Source organism: Schistocerca americana, chromosome 3 (assembly GCF_021461395.2).
Source record: "Schistocerca americana isolate TAMUIC-IGC-003095 chromosome 3, iqSchAmer2.1, whole genome shotgun sequence".
In the NCBI taxonomy this organism is placed as follows: Eukaryota; Metazoa; Arthropoda; class Insecta; order Orthoptera; family Acrididae; genus Schistocerca; species Schistocerca americana.
Window position 1 is genome coordinate 361,791,235 of NC_060121.1, and position 22,887 is coordinate 361,814,121.

The 22,887-nt window shown below is 44.2% G+C and overlaps 1 non-coding gene across 1 annotated transcript; it reads left to right on the forward strand.

The window, feature by feature from the left end:
• Positions 1-7,658: 7,658 nt before the first annotated feature.
• Trnat-cgu lies at positions 7,659-7,732 on the forward strand. The gene has a single exon. It is a non-coding gene; the product is annotated as a tRNA-Thr (tRNA).
• Positions 7,733-22,887: the final 15,155 nt, after the last annotated feature.

Genomic DNA, 22,887 nt, shown 5'->3' on the forward strand with positions numbered 1-22,887 from the left:
TCTCGCTCGGCAATTAGGCCAGCGCTGGTCTTGGAAATATGCACGGTGGCTAGGTAAACAAGTGCATAGCCAGAGGTATCTTGCATGTGGGACAGCTGTCCGATTAGAATCACTGGGAAGAATCCACCCTGTGTTATTCCGGGAAGCATTGCAAAAGATCTCTATAGCATATATAGAGGGGGACTTGGCTGTCATTTGCATAGACAAGAGATGTCAGTATAACACTGAGAACTTTTAGCTGCGCCTATGAGGGCGAGTAGATAGGTAAATATCTCGTGGCTACACGTAATTGCCGCGCGGGATTAGCCAAGCGGTCTAAGGCGCAGCAGTCATGGACTGTGCGGTTGGTCCCAGCGGAGGTTCGAGTCCTCCCTCGGGGATGGGTGAGTGCGTTTGTCCTTAGGATGATTTAGGTTAAGTAGTGTGTAAACTTAGGGACTGATGAACTTAGCAGCTAAGTTCCATAAGATGTCACACACATTTGAACATTTTTTGCTACACGTAATCGCACCAGCAACGGTGCCTAGGTAAACACTTTTGCAGACCAGAGGCCTCTCGCATGTGGGACAGATTGCACCAGCATGAGCGTCTTGGGAACTCTGTAGGAAAGAGCTCGAAAGCTTTTATGTACAATTAGTGTTTGTGCACTGCATTATTTACGGCTGTTTAAGTGTTGTGAGCGTGTTTGCAAAGCGTTATACATGCATCATTTTTGACAGTTTTATGCATAATGAATGTGTCTCTGCATTAGTATATTGCATTATTTTATGAACAGGTCTGCAGGCTGTGCAATGCGTTATTTCTACAGTTTATAATTAACAGGCGTATTTGCAGGGTGCTCAAAAAATGGCTCTGAGCACTACGGGACTTAACATCTGTGGTCATCAGTCCCTTAGAATTTAGAACTACTTAAAACTAACTAACCTAAGGACATCACACACATCCATGCCCGAGGCAGGATTCGAACCTGCGACCATAGCAGTTTGCTGGGTGCTTTACATGCATTATTTTGTCAATTTATGAGTTCTTTACGTACCTCTACATCGGTGTACTGCATTATTACGATAATTTATGGCCACATTGAAGATCTGTAGGATACTTATTGTGAAATGAAGCACATCAGGGTGAGCGTTTTGTATCAGCATAATGAACTTTGTGAAACCCATGACTAAATAAATTGTTCCAACGTCCCACTGAAAATACATAAAGTACACTCCTTCCTCTGTCCAGGAGCTGGACACAGACTCAGTCCTTTTCCCCCTATTTTTCCCCTGTCACCCTGGGACGACAGCACCCTCTGGTGGCAGTACTGTGTACTAGGTCAGTTCGACTCTGGACCTCACGGTGAACACACTAGATGGAGGTACTTCATATGACAATTCAAACTGTTTAAATAAACTCTGCATGCAAAATAAAGACTTCCGTCCATCCTATCCAGCAGCCCAGCACAGGGTTAGTCCTTTTCCCCGCCAATTCCAAGGACGAGGTGATTACTGGAGTTAGCCAAAGTGACCTTTTCTCCTGCCAAAATTTGCCTGCCATTTTGTTGGGGATGGGTGGGGGCGTTGGGAGGGGAGGGCATTTGGTTAGTGGAGGTAGCCCAATTCACCTATTTTTTCATCAAAATTTTAACTTCCTGCCATGATGCTGTTGCGACGTTACCACATCTATCGCCGCCATCTTGGATGCGCGATCTTGAAATAATTTGGAACAATGCAGTGTGTGGCCGCACCGGCCTTCTCCTCCGACTGTCTTATATGCCTGAAAATATTTAGTATGGCACTGAAAGTGTGGTTAAGGCTCGTAGAATAGAATAGGAGCTTTCTTAAAGTGGTAGGTAATGGACTGGTCCATGTCTTGGAATTCTTGTTTCAGTGTCTTGTGCTGTAACTACAGTGTTTGATTCAGTTTCTAGCGTTGCTGAAGTGATCAACAGTCTACAGAATGTGAAATGTAGATTAAGAGTAAACCAAAGAAAGGCGAAATTAGGAGTTTTACGTGTTTGCCACAGCACTTGTGGAGAGCAGCAAGTAACACAGTTCTTTCAACAATAAAGAGAAATGCAGTAAAAGTGAGATCAGTGACAAACTTAAGAGCAGAACTGCAGGGATCACGTATTAGGTGAAATAAAATGATTCTGATAACGTTGAGAGCTGGTTCTCAGGATGGGGCAGGATTAGGTTACGATTGTGGATAGGGTCGTAATCAGTTACTCTCGGTTGCACAACAAATACGTTAACTGTATTTAAAGAAACTGAAATTTTAAAAACAATCTCTTAAAAAAACACAATTGACTGTACGACGGCTGAAGGCCTTATCACAAGGTAAAATTATTGCTCGGCTGAAGGCCACACACAACTTCAAATAATAAACGGCTGAAGGCCTTATTAGAAAAGAAGTAAAATTATTACTCGGCTGAAGGCCACAAACAATTTCAAATAACAAACGGCTGAAGCCCTGAATTAGAAGTCAGAAGAACAATTCCGAATAGCACACATTTCAACAAATACTTTGCTTTTAAAACAAGTTTGCTTTAAAAAAATTTCTGTAAACTAGCTGAAGGCCTTACAACTAAAGAAGCGAAATTATTGCTCGGATGAAGGCCACACCAACAGTAAATGGAAAATTACAAATATCCTTAAAACAGACATCACAATCAGGACAAACGGTTCTCAGCAAGTGTTCCAAGGGTCGGCCTGGGAAGGTAACTCAAACATACCGTACGGTAAGACAGGGACCCAAGAGTTGTACTCACATAACAGGATGGCAACTCAAACTAGAGGCAGCTTAAACATCGACCGACCGACTACCAATGCACCTTACGTCCGAGTGAAACACTGGAACCAAGGTAAACCTCCTGAAATACACTCCAGGAAATGGAAAAAAGAACACATGGACACCGGTCTGTCAGACCCACCATACTTGCTCCGGACGCTGCGAGAGGGCTGTACAAGCAATGATCACACGCACGGCACAGCGGACACACCAGGAACCGCGGTGTTGGCCGTCGAATGGCGCTAGCTGCGCAGCATTTGTGCACCGCCGCCGTCAGTGTCAGCCAGTTTGCCGTGGCATACGGAGCTCCATCGCAGTCTTTAACACTGGTAGCATGCCGCGACAGCGTGGACGTGAACCGTATGTGCAGTTGACGGACTTTGAGCGAGGGCGTATAGTGGGCATGCGGGAGGCCGGGTGGACGTACCGCCGAATTGCTCAACACGTGGGGTGTGAGGTCTCCACAGTACATCGATGTTGTCGCCAGTGGTCGGCGGAAGGTGCACGTGCCCGTCGACCTGGGAGCGGACCGCAGCGACGCACGGATGCACGCCAAGACCGTAGGATCCTACGCAGTGCCGTAGGGGACCGCACCGCCACTTCCCAGCAAATTTGGGACACTGTTGCTCCTGGGGTATCGGCGAGGACCATTCGCAACCGTCTCCATGAAGCTGGGCTACGGTCCCGCGCACCGTTAGGCCGTCTTCCGCTCGCGCCCCAACATCGTGCAGCCCGCCTCCAGTGGTGTCGCGACAGACGTGAATGGAGGGACGAATGGAGACGTGTCGTCTTCAGCGATGAGAGTCGCTTCTGCCTTGGTGCCAATGATGGTCGTATGCGTGTTTGGCGCCGTGCAGGTGAGCGCCACAATCAGGACTGCATACGACCGAGGCACACAGGGCCACACCCGGCATCATGGTGTGGGGAGCGATCTCCTACACTGGCCGTACACCACTGGTGATCGTCGAGGGGACACTGAATAGTGCACGGTACATCCAAACCGTCATCGAACCCATCGTTCTACCATTCCTAGACCGGCAAGGGAACTTGCTGTTCCAACAGGACAATGCACGTCCGCATGTATCCCGTGCCACCCAACGTGCTCTAGAAGGTGTACGTCAACTACCCTGGCCAGCAAGATCTCCGGATCTGTCCCCCATTGAGCATGTTTGGGACTGGATGAAGCGTCGTCTCACGCGGTCTGCACGTCCAGCACGAACGCTGGTCCAACTGAGGCGCCAGGTGGAAATGGCATGGCAAGCCGTTCCACAGGACTACATCCAGCATCTCTACGATCGTCTCCATGGGAGAATAGCAGCCTGCATTGCTGCGAAAGGTGGATATACACTGTACTAGTGCCGACATTGTGCATGCTCTGTTGCCTGTGTCTATGTGCCTGTGGTTCTGTCAGTGTGATCATGTGATGTATCTGACCCCAGGAATGTGTCAATAAAGTTTCCCCTTCCTGGGACAATGAATTCACGGTGTTCTTATTTCAATTTCCAGGAGTGTATATGCACAGTACAATACAAGAGGCTGTCGAACTACACGCCGCGTCGGACAGCATCAACACGACGAGGAAAGGTACACTGCCGGAAAAATACGCTAACCTCCAGGGCAGGTAACTGGGGATTAGCGGCCACAAGGTCGCTGGTTGCATTTCTCTATTAAAAATAATATTAAATTCAGTGATGAATAACACATAGACGGCTGCAATGTTTCACCGTCTTGAAACACTTCATTCGTTGCCGCCAGGCTCAGCGGCCCTGGGGGCAACAACCCGCCGACCAAAGGCGATATCTCAGAACAGTCGCGGTTGCATTAGCAGTCAACTCTTCACTCAACTTAAATGTCCAGGGTTCGGTGTACAACGAAGTCGCCGCTCTCGTAGCTACCCCTCCTCGATTCATCAGTGGCCGCAAACCACCAGCGGCCCTGCTAGTCGGCACAAACACGGAAAAGTCAGAAGCGGTAGGAAGACCAAATATATGTCTTCCGCTGCGACGACCGACCGAACGACCAACCAACGGTCGTTCCCACTCAAGTCAGGCACGGGAAAGACCCCAGTATAAATCGTCGACTGACAACTTATTGCCATAAGGACATTTCGACGGGCAGACACACACACACACACACACACACACACACACACACAGGTGAAAAACAAAAGAGAAAAAAGAACGACATCGTCACTGTGAACGAAGTGACGATTGTACTGTGGATTTCGTTACTGCTTGGATTCTCCATAGCACGGTTTTGTGAGAGTTTATAATCGGCTTGGCATCTTGTAGCGATTTTGATTTATCTTGTGATTTTCACGAATCATTGTGCTGCCCACAATTCAGGGATTACCGGTCTTTGTTGTGCACTGTAGCTGCACCAGTGTGCACATTCCTACTGCACAAATACTGTTAGCGTGGATCCCAGAAACTGACCGGAGAGCGGGGCCGTGGTTAGCACGGCTCGGGGCGCCATTAGACGGGGCAGGCACGCGTGCTGTTGGGCAGCGTGAGGCTGGCCGCTAATAAGACACGTGGCGGTGGCGCCGGCGGTCACGGTGAGCGCGTCTGCCGCAGATAACGATGAACCAGCCCACTGCCACTCCGGGCCATGATCACTTAACGCCGCGATAAACCTACCGCAAGTCACGACCGCCTCGCTCCTGCCGCTGCCTTGTAATTATCCCCGCGTTATTACTTTCGGTGTAGCTACCAAGTGGCAGTGGGCGGGCTTGTCTACTGTCGCTCTTAATTTTAATGCGTAACGCTGGCGGCAGTCTGCCGCCTCAGCAGATCGCGCTAATGCACGCCGGCGCGCTGGCGCTCGGTCTAGAGGGCGTAGTCGGTTCGAATCCTAGTAGCGGCAGAAATTTTCATAGCTAGACAGCCTGCTCGTTAACAAGCATCTTGACCACTCTATGCAATGCGGATAGACCACTAGATGTCACGAGAAGGCCGACCTGTCAGTAAGAAAGAAGGCGGTGGGGGGGTGGGGGGGGGGGGGGTGCTGAAACCTCAAGAGGAGCACTAACAGCGAATTGGTAGTTTAGGAGACTTCATTGACTTCGATTGTGAATTTGTGATAAGATGTCATCTAGTAAGAGATCCCGCTTGGACATCTCGGTCGCCCTAAAGCTGCTCAAGTCAACTGGTGGTGATGTGATTGTCGAGACGTGAAGGAACAACCACGACTTAACCAAGACCAAGCAGTATGAAGATGGCATCTGTTCTTTCGGACATGTCCGAAAGAACAGATACTATCTTCATATAAACTACTGGCCATTAAAATTACTACAACAAGAAGAAACGCAGATGATAAACGGGTATTCATTGGACAAATATATTATACTAGAACTGACATGTGATTACATTTTCCCGCAATTTGGGTACATAGATCCTGAGAAATCAGTACCCAGAACAACCACCTCTGGCTGCAATAAAGGCCTGATACGCCTGGGCATTGAGTCAAACAGAGCTTGCATGGGGTGTACAGATACAGCTGCCCATGCAGATTCAACAAGATACAACAGTTCATCAACAGTAGTCACTAGCGTATTGTGACGAGCCGGTTGCTCGGCCACCATTGACCAGGCGTTTTCAATTGGTGAGAGATCTGGAGAATGTGCTGGCCAGGGCAGCACTCGAACATTTTCTGTATCCAGAAAGGCCCGTACAGGACTTGTAACATGCGGTCGTGCATTATCCTGCTGAAATGTAGGGTTTCGCAGGGATCGAATGAAGGGTAGAGCCATGGGTAGTAACACATCTGAAAGGTTAAGTCCACTGTTCAAAGTGTCGTCAATGCGAACAAGAGGTGACCGAGACGTGTAACCAATGGCACTCCATACCATCACGCCGGGTGATACGCCAGTATGGCGATGACGAATACACGCTTCCAATGTGCGTTCACAGGGATTTCGCCAAACACGGATACGACCATCATGTTGCTGTAAACAGAACCTGGATTTATCCGAAAAAATTACGTTTTGCCATTCGTGCAGCCAGGTTCGTCGTTGAGTACACCATCGCAGGCGCTCCTGTCTGTGATGCAGTGTCAAGGGTAACCGCAGCCATGGTCTCCGAGCTGATAGTCTATGCTGCTGCAAACGTCGTCGAACTGTTCGTGCAGGTGGTTGTTGTCTTGCAAACGTCCCCATCTGTTGACTCAGGGATCGAGACGTGGCTGCACGATCCCTTACAGCCATCCAGATAAGATGCCTGTCATCTCGACTGCTAGTGATACGAGCCCATTGGGATCCAGCACCGCGTTTCGTATTAACCTCCTGAACCCACCGATTCCATATTCTGCTAACAGTCATTGGATCTCGACCAACGCGAATAGCAATGTCGCGATACGATAAACTGCAAGCGCGATAGGCTACAATACTAACTTTATCAAAGTCGGAAACGTGATGGTACGCATTTCTGCTCTTTAGACGAGGCATCACAACAACGTTTCACCAGGCAACGCCGGTCAAATGCTGTTTGTGTATGAGAAATCGGTTGGAAACTTTCCTCATTGTTGTAGGTGTCGCCACCGGCGCCAACCTTGCGTGAATGCTCTGAAAAGCTAATCATTTGCATATCACAGCATCTTCTTCCTGTCGTTTAAATTTCGCGTCTGTAGCACGTCATCTTCGTGGTGTAGCCATTTTAATGGCTAGTACTGTAGTTAAGGCTAACCGGCCTTTGACCTTCTTCTTCCGTGCTGGTTGCACACGCATTGCCCGAACTCTTACGGGACTCGGTAAGATTGTCTGCCGCAAGTAATTAGTGTAATGGGCAGGGGCACTACGAATGTAGTGTGTGGATATTACGGTGGGAGTGTAGGTCTCACGGGGAGCGTGCTAGGGATAAATCCCTGCAGTCGCACTATCCTCTGTGGCCTCGGTGCCTCAGATGGCTAGAGCGCCTGCCACGTAAGCAGGAGATTCCGGGTTCGAGTCCCGGTCGGGACACACATTTTCAACGGTCCCCGTTGATGTGTATCAACGCCTGTCGACAACTTAGGGTCTTGATTTCATTATCATTTCAAGACCAAGCAGACCTCATGCACTGGTGGACATTGGTTGTTGAGCGTTGCAGAGAGTCGTTGTAAAAAAAGTGCATGAAGTCATCGGAAGAAATGGCTTGTGAGTTCAAAAGTGCTACCAGATGTCCAGCTGGCACAATGATTGTGCTTAGGGACTTAATAAGAACGGGGTAGATTGGTTGAGCAACTCCGCATAAGCCACAAATTTCTGTAATCAACGCTAAGCGACCCTGCAGGTGGTGCAAACAGGGACGTCACTGGACAGTGGATGACTCGAAGCGGATTAACTGGAGCGATAAATCGCATTATACCCTGCGGCCTTCGAATCGAAGGGTTTGCGTTTTTACCTGCCCTCATGTAGTTACCTGCCATCATGTGTAGTGCCGCCAGTGCAGTGTAGAGGAGGCGGTTCTACGACACGGAGGTATTTTTCTTGTTTAGGGTGTGGTCCTCTACTTGTGCAAGAAACACGCGGAAAGATACGAACAAACTTTATAGCATTGTGTAGTACGTACAGTAAAGAAACGATTTGGAGGCAATGATTGTTTGTAGCCGTCCGGAGTGGCCGAGCGGTTCTAGGCGCTACAGTCTGGAACCGCGCGATCCCTGCGGTCGCAGGTTCGAATCCTGCCTCGAGCATGGATGTGTGTGATGTCCTTAGGTTAGTTAGGTTTAAGTAGTTCTAAGTTCTAGGGGACTGATGACCTCAGCAGTTAAGTCCCATAGTGCTCAGAGCCATTTGAACCATTTTGATAGTTTGTATCAACACGGCAATGGACGTTGTCAAAGCGCCATAAGCGAGACAATGCTTTTTAGACAGTACAATTCCTGAAATGGATCAACCTGCCGGGAGTTTCGACCTGAACTGCACAGTCCGCCTTTGGGATGAATTAGAAAGTCGACTTGTCTCCAGACCGCAGCGTCTAATGTCACTACCGTCTCTAGAGCTCCTGTATTGTAGGCTGTACCGTCCACCATGTTTTCCCCAAATCTGGGGATTAGGCAGTGTTTACCTTGTAGGTGTTTAATCTATTCACGCAACTTTTTACAATATTTCTTATAAAATATTTGCTATTACGTGTATGAAGTGTACCGAACAGTAATTAATTTGGATAGAGGTATTGAAAAGGCCCTTTAGAAAAATTGAAATGTAATAGTACACAACTATAGAAATTTAGGTTTCGAACTTATGTGGTAGTTTGTAAATATTAAATGAAATGAGTCAAGAAATCGGAACCAGTGCCTTCAGATATGGGTGTTATGCAGTAACAACCTGTGCCTATTTACTAATTTCTGCCAGTATAAAGGCATTTGCAAAAGTGGTGTTTATTTTTTAATTGTAAGAAAGTACTGTTGTGCATCTGGAATTCACACTGTTATTAAATGTCATTATTAGCACAAAAATAAGACAGAAAATTTGTTGTTTGTGGAGTTATGGCAAAGCTTCATTCATAGGAACGTTATGTTACATGTGCAGGTTCCATAATCACTCGTCCTACCATAGCTATAAGGGTGGACCATTTTAATACATAATATGGAATACATCGGGATAGAGATGAGATGCAGCAAAATATTGTAGATAAAAGTTGTAGGTCTCAAAGAGGGTCACGCATTGAAACTAACGGCCGTGACCATGGACGTGATTTCCAAGGTGATTTGGAGGTTACAGTCATTTTTTTAAAACTGGAACCAAAATATTTACCATATGAAAAGAGTGGCAAATTCTACGTATAAGATGATAGATTATTCAAGGTCATGGCAAGGTTCAGTGAAGGTCAAATAAGCAAATATTCTTTTAGTTCTGGTAGGGACTAACTCGGAATAGATGAGGGGTACAGCAAAATATGTACAATGTTAAATGCAAATTGGAAGGGTCATAATGGGTCACGTATCTTTACCAATAACCATGATCCTCAAGGTAATTATCGAAGTTCTTTCGAAGGTGGAGTTCTGTTTCATGACGTCGAATTTGTAAAGAGCGAACACAGCTTTAAACTTTAAATTTCAATGAACGTATTTATTGGCAAAAATAAAACATCACAACGTATAAATGTTATTGTGGCTTTTGAAAAATAGAACAAACATTAATAAAATGTAGATAATTGATTATCAAGTCGTCGAGTGAGTTCCCTCACTTCTCATTCCTCGGGACATTCTTTCCAATTTCCACTTAACATTATATTTCGCTGTATCCCTCTTCCATTCCAAGTTAATGGCTATTAGAACAAAAAACATACTTGCCTATTTGACTGTCGCTGAACCTACCCATGACCGCAATATTGTATCATTTTATACATAAAATTTGCCACTTTTTTCAAATCTTAAATCAAATATTAAGGTTATCATTTAAAAAATCAGTAACCTCCAAATCACCTTGAAAATCACACTCAAGGTCACGGTCGTTAATAGCAATGCTTGATCCTATTTGGCACTTACAACCTTTATCTAAAACACTTTGCTATATTTCTTCTCCATCCCGAGTTTTGCCCCATTATGGATTAAAATGGTCCACCTGTGTAAGAAATGGGGTTAAGTGTTATTCAGTTTGTGTATCTATGTTCATGATAAGAGTGTATAAATACATAACAATAAATATTCCTTTCCAATTTGCTAATTGCGAAAATATTTCACGAACCGAAAAATTTTATGGCGAACTACTTGAGTATAGATTTAGACTGGGGGAAGAAACGTAATTGAATACGATTGGTTTCGTGTGTATAAATACTTTCATTAACACATACTTCCAGTACACAATCGAGCGCCTGGTCCTGGTTCCTAGTTGTCTCCGCGGCAATTTATGGCCCATCTTTTTCTTTGTTCGGGATCGCTTGGAAATCTAAACTAGCGAAAATCATTTTTGCAATGGCTAGTGCGGTTCACAGCTGAGCAGCCACCCATATTTATGATGAATCCTTCAATGCATTTAATTGGAATTCTTCACTCACATCGTGACTGATATGTAAACAAATACACTTTGTGGAAAACATGTGTGCACCAATAAACACCTTCTCTGGTTTTGGCTCTTGAGGAAGAATGGGCTGCCATTCCTCCACAGGCGTTCAGACACCTCAATAAAAGCGTCCCCAGTAGGTGCGAAGAGTGGAAGCACCACACATTAATGTCCAGTAATAAGTGTTTAGTTACTTTTGATTTTACAGCATACGGTCTAATGACCTGACAGACAATGTTACTTCTAACTTCCAACCTTTTGCAGGCCGGGGTGGCCAAGCGGTTCTAGGCGCTTCAGTCTGGAACCGCGCGACCACTACGGTCGCAGGTTCGAATCCTGCCTCGGGCATGGGTGTGTGTGATGTCCTTCGGTTAGTTAGGTTTAAGTGGTTCTAACTTCTAGGGGACTGATGACCTCAGATGTTAAGTCCCATAGCGCTCAGAGCCATTTGAACCATTTTTTTTTTTTTTTGTATGTGATGCAGTTACCTGCAGTGTAAAGGCCTCTAAAAATCTGCACAAATCTTCAGTCAGATCTGGATAAGATCTTAAAATGCTCGGATGTGTAAAAGTGTCCGTCAGCTTAGCTGAGTGGTTCCGCCGGCACGTAGCTAAGCTTGTTTGGTCAGAGGGTTATCCGCCCTCTGTAATAAAAAAAAAACAAAAAAAACTGAGTTAATAGAACGACGATAAACTTGTACAAGCGTCGTAAGACGTCCGCCCCGAACAAACAGAATGAACAATCCCGAACAAAATTAAATAAAAAAGGAAAGTGGATCCGTGCTTGCCTGCCATGCAGCGGGCCCGGTTTCGATTCGCGACTGGGTCGGAGATTTTCTCCGCTCGTGGACTTTGTGTTGTGTTGTCCTCATCATCATTTCCGGCATGCGAGTCGCCCAATATGGCGCAGACTGTAATAAGAATCCCACTTCGCAGCCGAAATTCCTCGGATGGGGCCTCCCGGCCGGCAATGCCATACGATCATTTAATTTTTCATGTAAAACTGTGAATTTCATAAAACATTAAAAGTAACAGAGTTTGTTGTACCTTGGAACACTTGACAAACCTTGACAAACCTGTAGCCCACTCAGTCATAGAAGCCAAATATATTTTCTTATTCCATTTGAAATAATAGTATCTACGTTTTTTGTGCTGCACTGTTTTTCTGAGATTACAAAAATTACTCTGTAAAACTGAGATTTTTCCAAATGTGAAAAACTGTTCCAAGGTTCAGCATCGTCATGTGCCTAGGAACAAATACGTTAACCCCATCCACGAACCCTGACAGACCCATGGTTACCTAATGACCGCCGTGTCATCATGTACCAGTGGTGTCAGTGACTGCGGTATGGAGGGACGGTGGTGCTCAGCAGACCGTTCTCCTGGCCGTAGTCAGTTTTCGTGACCTGGAGCCACTACTACTCTGATATCACAAGGCTGAGTGCGCACCGTTCCAGTCCATCCACCAAGCAGAAATCGCTGGCAGGGGAATCGAAGTGGGGTCCTTCGGGTGGTAGGCAGCCACGCTGAGGAACAAATAATCGCTTCCTTTTAAACTGTTGCAATTCAGAAAATCCTGTTAGTAGTCTATATGTTACATTACTATTCTATTACACACGTCCGAAAGTGGTTCGTTACTTTTCTCGGATAAGATGGGAAGCTATGTTATAAGACATATACTGACGTCGTAAACTTTTGTTAGGACAAAGTACACGACACGACTGAAAGAATCCCTGATTTTGTTTTCTGTGGTGTGTGAACGGCACTGACGGTTACTCTACAGTCAATAAAGGCAGCAGTCGGCCACATTCCCAAACGCGCTCGTTGGTTATCTCCCTGGTCTCTAGCAGATGGGAAAAATTCACGCAAAATTTTCCGGCGTCCAGTGAACAAACGGACGGCGAATTCGTGAAAGCACGCGACGAAATCAGATAAAAACTGGAGATTTGCGGCACATAGTAAGCGCGCTGCGACGCATTGGTTGGAAGTGGCGTTAATAAGGAAGAAGGCTGCTGAGTATTGGAAGCTAATATGACAGGCCCCTGGAGTAAGTCAAGGGCACTAGACTACGCAAAGCGTCTCTCTGCAGCGCACACCCATTCCAGTTGCGTCAAATAAAGCATCTCTAATGCATTAATAACCTTCGCATTGTGAAAAGAACTGTGCTTGCGTTGTTATTAAGGACGTAGATATTCACCTCCCCTGGTAAAGGCCCTGATACTTACGTTTTCCTTCGCACGTTGTATAATCAATTGATACAGCTTTTTACTAAAAATCAAATGTTAGTTGTCTTTTAATTTGCTCTTTCGTTTATAATATACTTCATCAACGCTCATATACAGGGTGGTCAGGATCAATCTGAGAAGTTTGTAAGGGTGTTGGACGGCAGGTTGCCGGAGAAACAATTGTTAAGAAAAAAATTCGATACGTTGCGCCTTAGCATCCGAGTTAGCCAATCAGGCTCTCACGTGCGGAAATTCAAGGGACCCGCCAGATAAAATTAGCGTCAGTTGTTCTCATAGCATAGCAGCCTTTGGTTAGGGTCCGATCCTTACTACCTTCCCATGCCTCATTTTTGTATCACTCTCTTGTTCGCATTTAGGAAACAAAACGATGAAAACGTTTGGCTACACCGTCTCCGGTAGGCCGCTTGAATTTGCCTGCCCAACGGCAGTGTCTTTGGTTGTAGAATTATCCGTTTTAGCTGCTCAGGAAAAGGTCCATCTCGGAAATCATCTCACCGTTATTCTGGAAAGCACTGGTTTCATCATCCGAGGAATGAGGAATAAGTCACTGGGTGCTACATCCGGAGAATATTGGAGGGGGGATGGGAAGGAGGGGGAGGTAAAATTTGGTAGCACAAACAAGTAGTATGTGTGTATGTCCTGTGCAGAATTAGCTGGCGTTGTCGTGGACAACTATTGTAAACTTGATGCAACTCAGCATGGATTGTTGCAGCCGGTATCGCTGCTGTAGCGCGGGAATTTCTGTGTGCAACTAATTGCATAATTTCCCGTCCGTAGCTGTCAAAACTTTGAGACAATCGGTGTAAGACGGCTAACAACGGGTCCGCGCCTACTCGTCATCACCGATTTCGTTCAGATTTATCGTATGTCGAGGGATGACCAGAAAAAAAGTCACAGAAGAGGGAACTCCAGGTGACCAAGCATCTAGAAATAAGTAGCATCTTTGGTGTGGTCGGGAGCGGCATGAGCTATTTATGTCAGCGTAGTTTCCGGACCACGGTAGGCGTCGCGGAGAGAATGCAAACGATAATTCGGAAGTCGCAGGATCAAGTCCCTATGCTGTAACTTTTTTATTTTAAAATTTTTGGTTAATAACACTTCAAGTAAACCGAAATAATCCTCAATATTTTGTGCTTATTGATATTGTCATAAAAGACATGAAAAGAAAAGACAAAGGAAAATATGGACTGCAAATAAATTTCCAAGGAAGTTTTTCCCTTATGGAGTCCACGAGGGATCTGCAAATAACGTCATAACTTCCCAAGAAGAGGTTGTAATTACGGCAGACAGTGCTTCATATTCTCTTAGTTTCATTTTGACCTTCGAGCAGACTTCGGCAGCTGCACCGGAATAATAGGTTCCCGGTGCAGATGGTATGAAATCGAATTTGCTAGCTCTCGATCCCAAACGCACTCCGCTAGCGCAACTTTGCGACGTCTGCTTTTATTGTCAGGTAAAGAATTTGATCAGAAACTTTCACAGCTGCTCTTGTCTCATCGAGAGAGAAAAAGCAATCACATCCTGACAAGACTGCATCAAAATATACTCCATTGTACATCACCAGCTATCCTCGCCTATATTTGGTGAATTGATGCGTTACGCGTACTTTGCTCCCAAATAGTTCGATCATTGAGAACCTTTTATGGATGTAAATCTAGTTTGTTTCTCTACAGAAACTTTAATACAACTATGTCATTGTAAAACGTGTGCAAGATGCCGTGAAAATCTCTGCTTCCCCAGTTTTACGACGAATATTAGCTCAGCACTTGTAAATCATAAACTTTAAAATAATAAAAGTATCCAATTTCAAATACGAAGTTCTCGTATCTGCTTTAAAATCCCTTCCTGGAGATGTATTTGCAATCCCAAATTTTCCTTTGCCTTTCCTATTCATACCTTTTACGAAAATATTAAAAAATACAGTGTACTGAGCATTATTTCGATTTATTTGCACTGTCAGTCACGCAAAAATTAAAAATTAAGTTCCCACATGTGGACTTCAACCGGCGATCCTCGAATTACCGATGTGTAATCTTCCCACTGCGCCAGAGGCTGCACGGAAACTTACGAGTTCCTCTTCCAGGCTCAGGAGACCGAAGAGATGTCGACCGGCCGCCGTGTCATCCTCTGCTATGCGGCGTCATGCACATGCGGTATGACAGGACATGTGGTCAGCGCACCACTCTCCAGATCGTTTTGCCGACTTCCTAGACTTTGGAACCGTTAATTCTCAAGCAAGTAGCTCCTCAGTTGACATCACGAGGTTGAGTGCGCTCCATGCCGGTATACCCAACGAAGTAACACCGTTGGTATAATTCTTTCATCATAAGAATAAAACTGATGTAAACATTGCACTATGTATTCCCCCGCGTTTGCTAGACCCTCATTGAATTTCCATTTTACGTGGGACTGCAGCCCAGCTGTCTAGAGTACTGTCAAGTACGATAATATGGGTACGTTTTGTGCTATGCGTTAGCATTGAACTTGGGCAGCAGTGGCCGGTTATCTGGTACAACTAGCCTGCAGTGACGTGACCAGCTGCAGTTCGCACGTGAAAAGAGACGAGCAGATGAGCAATACAGCTTCGAATGTCATTTAATTTTTAAGCAGAATGGAATAATACACTGCAAATCTCCCACTATACGCTCCTTAGACGACTAGACGAAAACCGCAACATGTTATCGTTTTTAGCTAACGTGCTATTGAAATTAAAAACAGGAATGATGAAAATTTCTGACTTAAACACAGGGTAATTTTTCTGCATAAACTGTGTGTAACGTAAGAGGGTATTGAAGGACTTCACCGTGTAGTTGAATATTGAAGCCACTTACATACAATCAGTCGTCTGGTAATCTCTTAACTCCCTCCTTATCCGAATCCGAGAAATACATTTGTTTTCTAGAAGTGCCACTTGCTACGTTGATAATGAGCCTATCAACAACAGACTCCACGAAGCCAGCCAGACACAATATTTTCTCTTCTTCTTTTAGGACGAGCCGTTCTATACCCCGTCAGGGTTCGGCAGTGACTTGTGAAAAAGCTGGGTGCGTTAGTTTCCGTACGTCTGACAGTTTAACAGTCTTGTTACTTCTCGGGCCAAATCCCACAGCTTGGCTCCAGGTCAGTTCTGCTGGCTTCATATTGTAATCGTACAGTAGCAAATGTAAAAATGCAGCATTTGTACGATGTGCTCGATGCCGTGAAAATGATGGTTTTGCATGGTTTTATGATACTTATCTACCTCTGTGGTATAAAACGAAGGAAACAGTTCAAATGAAAAGGATCTGGTTTTTCACTATTGCCTTAAAATTAAATTGTTATGTTTTCTTAATTTAAACAACTTTTATGAGCAGTCTTTCATAAAACATCGATAACTAAAAATTTGTATTTGAAATGGAAATAGGAATTTCGCGTCCAATATGTATTTAGAAACAACAAGACGTGCATTATTCGTAAAAAATGATGATGAGTTTTATAATTACGAGATGTCAAACTGAACGAGAAAATAAAAACGACACCATTGAGAGCTGAACCAAATAAGCGCATTTGTTTCACGATGCATTACACTACCGACTGCGCTACACGTTCACTGTGGCTTTGTGTATCAGCTGCCATATAGACATCACTGGGAAAACTTCAAAGCCGATTATCTCCATGTTGGTGTTGTGGTCTTCAGTTCTGAGACTGGTTTGATGCAGCTCTCCATGCTACTCTAGCCTGTGCAAGCTTCTTCCTCTCCCAGTACGTACTACAGCCTACATCCTTCTGAATCTGCTTAGTGTATTCATCTCTTGGTCTCCCTCTACGATTTTTACCCTCCACGCTGCCCTCAAATACTAAATTGGTGATCCCTTGATGCCTCAGAACATGTCCTACCAACCGATCCCTTCTTCTAGTCAAAGTGTGCCACAAACTCCTCTTCTCCCCAATCCTATTCAGTACCTCCTCATTAGTTATGTGATCTACCCATCTAATCTTCAACATTCTTCTGTAGCACCAGATTTCGAAAGCTTCTATTCTCTTCTTGTCTAAACTATTTATCGTCCATGTTTCACTTCCATACATGGCTACACTCCATACAAATACTTTCAGAAATGACTTCCTGACACTTAAACCTATACTCGATGTTAACAAATTTCTCTTCTTCAGAAACGCTTTCCTTGCCATTGTCAGTCTACATTTTATATCCTGTCTACTTCGACCATCATCAGCTATTTGGCTCCCCAAATAGCAAAACTCCTTTACTACTTTAAGTGTCTCATTTCCTAATCTAATTCCCTCAGCATTACCCGACTTAATTCGACTACATTCCATTATCCTCGTTTTGCTTTCGTTGGTGTTCTTCTTATATCCTCCTTTCAAGACACTGTCCATTCCGTTCAACTGCTCTTCCAAGTCCTTTGCTGTCTCTGACAGAATTACAATGTCATCGGCGAACCTTAAAGTTTTTATTTCTTCTCCATGGATTTTAATACCTACTCCGAACTATTCTTTTGTTTCCTTTGCTGCTTGCTCAATGTACAGATTGAACAACATCGGGGAGAGGCTACAAACCTGTCTCACTCCCTTCCCAACCACTGCTTCCCTTTCATACCCCTTGACTCTTATAACTGCCATCTGGTTTCTGTACAAATTGTAAATAGCCTTTCGCTCCCTGTATTTTACCCCTGTCACCTTCAGAATTTGAAAGAGAGTATTCCAGTCAACATTGTCAAAAGCTTTCTCTAAGTCTACAAATGCTAGAAATGTAAATGATTATCTCCATAAATTTATGAAAAACATTAAGAACAGCCTATTTCTCGGCACTTTTTAACCATATTTCACATGTGTATTTCACTACAGAACAGAAAACAGCCTCAGCCATTTTCATACTGCGCATTAATACCCTGACAATCAGAGTACAATGCTGCAGAGGCTGTGACCATACACGATGTTTCAAATAAAAACTACGTAGCTGAAGCGTGATTAAGAAAAACGTTGATGCCTGTTAATACATTTGAATATCTTAAAGCTTCATTTAACGTAACTTATTAATAATGTATCTGATACATAAGTAGGACCTACTTCCAAGAGCGTAACAACACCAGTTTACGTGTGCTACGGCTTCTGACCAATCATCGCGTTTGTGTTTGTTTACGCCAGGTTTATTCTTATGATGAACGGATTATAGCACTGGGAATCGAACTTGCGTCCTCCGCATCGCAGTCATCTGCTGAGCACTTATCTACGCTAAGATAAATGGTTCATGCTTTGCCCGACCCGCGTCAAAAGCGCTGTTTTTTCCTAAAGACTTGGCCATCTGCAGCTTCCAGTTCCGTCACTTACATTTGTGCCCAACCCCTGAATATACCGCAAATTTGGACGACATTGGTCACAAAGAGGAGGCGCAGACCCCATGTGAGTGTGACCAGGCCGCGGTGTGCTACGAGCTTTCAGTTCAAACAGGAAAGCTCTGGATGCATGCTTTCCCCTAAGTAGATCTCTTCCCGAAAGTGGTGTTGGCGGGCACAACTTTCACGAAAGCAATATTCGCCATAGATGGATAGCTACAGCGTCCGCGAATTACTCGTTACATTCTTGGTAGAATTTAATATGTAGTCTGGGCGATGAAGCCAGTGGATGGAGAGTAAGAACTTCCGAAGCAATCAGAGGATATCGTGAAGTCGTGTGACCGCAACGGGAGATTAGCTTTCTGCGTTCCCTCCTTCCGTGCGCACGATGCAAGCCTTGCTGGAATTCCAAGTATCAGGTCATCTGAATGACGAGTAACGGGGGTAATCAGAACCAACGAGCAATTAAGGACCACAGCAGCAGTTACGCTTTGGTAGTAAAGATCATTCCGCCTACAAATAGATAAGCTCTCGTAGGCTCGTTCTACAAAGTGAATCTGTAATTCTTTAAGCGGGATGGGAAGTGCAGACATTTTTACTCTATGTTAAGAAGATTAGGTTTTTCGTCATGTTGACGACGACATCATTAGATTTCGTATACGCCATCGAAGGGGAAGGAGATCGGACACGCCCTTTTTAAACGAACAGTTTCGTCATTTGCCTTAGAGCAAATGACTTAGCAAAATCACAGAAAACCCAAATATGACTGGTGTGATGACACTGATGGGGATCTGAAACACGTTCCTCCAAAAAGCGATCCCAGAGCCGGCACCACATCTTACAGTGTGACAATTATTGAACTATATGAAATAAAATCGTCATAACTTGTGAACGGTTTGCGTTAGGACGTTCAAGTTGCACGATTGGCCGGGGGGCATGATGGGAAATAGTATGCGCGTTATGGTTTGGTTTATCGACGAAGCCGATTTTCATTTGGATAGGTTCGTCAATAAACAAAATTGGCGCCTGATTGTGTGGCGTGCAACATCGAATAACGGAATGATCGGTGCGGTATTCCTTGATGGCACGGTGGCTACCGAACGGGACGTGAAGGTTTTGGAAAATGATTTCACCCCCATTATCCAAAGTGACGCCGATTTCGACAAGGTGAGTTTCACTCAAGATGGAGCTCGACCCTATCGAAGCACGAGAGTTATGTCCTGGAGGAGCACTTTGGGAATCGCATTCTGGCTCTGCGGCGTACAGAGGTCACTGGCATGGGCCTCGATTGGCCGCCATATTTCCTGATCTGAACACATGCGACTCCTTTTTGTGGGGCTATTTTAAGGTGTACAGTAATAATCCCAAAAGCACTGCTGAGCTGAAACCAGCCATTCAAAAGATCGTCATGTTCCGACACTACAGCGGGTCATGAAGAATTTCGCTGTTCATGTGCGCCAACACCATCGCCAATGATGGCAGGCACATCGAACATGTAGTAATCTAAATCCAAATATATGTGGAGACGTTTACATGTTGAATAAAGTGTGTGCATGCCGTAGTTTGTAACTAATTCAGATTTTATTTCATACAGTTCAATAAATGTCACCCTGCACTTGCATACCACTGTAGTGAGAGAAGCGTGATGTCCTTGAGTCGGAGGTACTAGTTAACCAGGAAAGCAGCGTGTGGCTGGCATTATTATCCATCACATGAAATAAGGGGTCTATATCCATCACGAAATAAATGAGCATACCATTTTACGATGTCATCCCTGTAAATCGCAGATGTTATGTACTGTAGGTTCAAATGGTTCAAATGGTTCTGAGCATTATGGGTCTTCACTGCTGAGGTCATCAGTCCCCTAGAACTTAGAACTACTTAAACCTAACTAACCTAAGGACATCACACACATCCATGCCCGAGACGGATTCGAACCTGCGTCCGTAACGGTCGCTGTACTGTAGGAAACACATCCAATGGAATTCGTTCTTCTAAGAAGATGCCACCTCTAACAAAGAAAAGCAGTGGTGCCACAGAATCAACAATATTCACAAGCTAGCAACATGTCCCAAGGTTGCACCACGAACGAATTATCCGAATGGGGCGGAAATGGGTAGACGTGATCTGCATGAACAGATAAACAAATGATTTACAATTTCAGAAAAACTGGATGATTTATTCAAGAAACAGAATTTCACAAATTGAGCAAGTCAATAACGCGTTGGTCCACCTCTTGCCTTTGTGTTCCCGTATTTCGGCTTGGCATTGATTGATACAGCTGTTGGATGCTGTAGTGGGACGCGAAATTGAAGCGTGACCCCTACACCAGTGTTAGCCCAGTTTGCAGGTGAATATAGGTTTAATTTAGTTTTTTGTTTATGTATTTTTTGTAATGTGATTTTTTGTAATATTTGTAATGGTTGTGAATTGTCTAAAGTTTGTATTTATTTTTTATGTTTCATGTACGGAGAGGGCGGCGCAATGAACGGAGACAGCATCTGCGTTGTCGGGACCAGAGACAAAATTGCTGGCCACTATAAGTCGCGGGTCGACAGCCAAAGAGCAACAGAAGATCCTGAAACCGAGTTGTTGCGTCGTGCTTCTAAAAATTGAAAAATTGTGATTTTTTAATGTTTTGTACAACAATGACGCATAGAAAGTTTAATCATGTGTAAATGTTCAGTCCTATCTTGTCAAAGCTCAGGTTCACGTCTATATGTATGAAGATAATAAAGTAGTGTATACTACAAAAGTTTAAATACGTGTTCCGAGAATTTATTTATGAAGAATTATGTGAATGAATTAATAATCTATCTGACAAGATCATTAATTTTGACAACGTTCATCGCGAGTTTGAGTCTTGAAAGTTTATGCAATGTGGTACTAATATTTGTTAAATCAGATAACTTGCATTAATATAATTCTGAGGAGAAACAAACGACATCTAAATTGAAAAAGTTTACGCAAATCAATTGGACTGAGTGACGTAATTCTGCGCATACGACTCAAATGATGATGTTTTAATTACGGTTTCGTTCAAGAACCATTTAGAGACAATTTAAAAAGAACTTAATTAATTTTGAAGTGTGTTGTAACTGACGTAGGTGACGAAGTCTGCACATGGTCATACATAAAAAAAAACCATTTATACAAAACTTACGTCGTTATACCACACCGTGGCGACCTTATAAACAGGACTTGTGTGCAACTAAGACACACAGGTACGAAACAAAACATCAAGAGTCCTTCGGAAGTCAACGCGAGTCTTCATGGAGCCTTCACCAGCCAGCGGCGACTTCGCGGGTGTGGGCATCTGACGGAGCGCAGCCAAGAAGTACGGTCACGCAGTTATTCCACGAGAAGGCGCATGTGTTGGGCGGCAGCTGAACGCTGCAAACCCCGACAACCTTTTTCTCCCTAAACTAAGAGGCCCAGTACGTCAGCTGTGGGGCGTTCTTCCGGCTGGTATTAGAGGTGTTGCTGAGGGCTTCGCCTGTCGACGGTGGGGCCGGGCGTGGTTGCAGCCAGTGGCGTCTCCGGTGCTCGACTCAGCGTCCTGCCGGTTGCGGAAGCGGGGTCTCAGCATCTCAGCGGCTACATCGACGGCTGTTACTTCTGCAGCCCATAGCAGCACACTGATCACCGAGAACTAAAAACTACAATATTAGTGTCCGGTGAGTTTGTTTCAAGTTGGAAGTGGAATGTTGTACATAGGGAGTGCTTTTAATAGGATTGTTGATTACAAGTCTGCGTGTGTAACTAGTTAATATCTTACAGTAACGTCGGGAAGTGAAATGTCAGATGAAGGGCAATCTATGTCCGATAGGAGCATGAGATCCCTTTTTAGGGCGATCGCTAAATTAAAACAATCTAACGAAGAATCCACTGCTAGATTAAAGGAGGAACTAAAACAGGAATTAAAACAGTCTAACGAAGAATCTACTGCTAGATTAAAACAGTCTAACGAAGAATCTATTGCTAGATTAAAAGAGGAATTAAAACAAACTAATGAAGAATCTACTACTAGATTGAAAGAGGAATTAAAACAGTCTAATGCTAGATTAAAAGGGGAGCTAACAAAATCGACAGACAGGTTACAGGAATATCTTAACGAAACCAGTCGAGAATTAAGTGATAAAGTAGAGGCTTCTAAAGTTGAAATGCAGGAAAAACTAGTAGGACTTAGTAATAAGATTGCTGATAATCGTAAAAGGTTAGAACATATCCAGGAATCGCGTGAGGAAAAAGCTCGCATGTGAAATGATATTACTGACTTAACCGAGAGACTAGATAATGTCAATATCTTAGTTGTAAATGAAATAGAGAAAAATAACGATAAGTTACGAGATGAATTTTCTATGCAAACAGAAACTGTTCGTAGAGAATTATTAGAATCTATTAAAGAGGTCTCTACCAAACCTGTAGAGATTTCTTCAATAGATAATGTAGAATTAGAGACATTAACTCATCAAGTAGAAAAAGATCATACTGAAATAGAAAACATGAAATGTTTAATTACTGAAATATGCAGTAACCTTGAGACGTCCAAAGAT